The following is a 520-nucleotide window of genomic DNA, read 5'->3' as shown; positions in this document are numbered from 1 at the left end:
ATCAAATACCAAGATCTCGTTAAGCGTGTTAAGTATCCGCGAACGCCGAACAGGGCCAGGCCCACCTGTCTCCTAGGTGGTCTCAACCTGCCCTGTCGCTCCGCCACAAAGTAACAGTCGGGGGCCGTCGGGAACTCAGGCCCACCACTACCTGGATGGAGCCACCTGCCCCTTCAGCCCCCTCGTCAGAATCACTTGCGGGTACTCAATGAGCTGACCCGACTTTAGTCACCATCTGTATAGTATGTAAGTATGTATAGTATATACCCGTGATCACCTCCCAAGTGATCACGGCCCGATAGTATAGCAAGGCAGACTGACAAGAATGTAGGGCCAATGATGATAAACTAGCATCCTATACTAAGCATTTAGGATTGCAGGTAAGGTATCAACAGATGTAGCGACAATGTCAGGCTATGCATCAGAATAGGATTAACGGAAAGCAGTAACATGCTACACTACTCTAATGCAAGCAGTATAGAGTAGAATAGGCGATATCTGGTGATCAAGGGGGGGGCTT

This window comes from Triticum aestivum, chromosome 6B, assembly GCF_018294505.1.
Source record: "Triticum aestivum cultivar Chinese Spring chromosome 6B, IWGSC CS RefSeq v2.1, whole genome shotgun sequence".
NCBI classification, from domain to species: domain Eukaryota; kingdom Viridiplantae; phylum Streptophyta; class Magnoliopsida; order Poales; family Poaceae; genus Triticum; species Triticum aestivum.
This window is presented reverse-complemented; position numbering follows the sequence as displayed.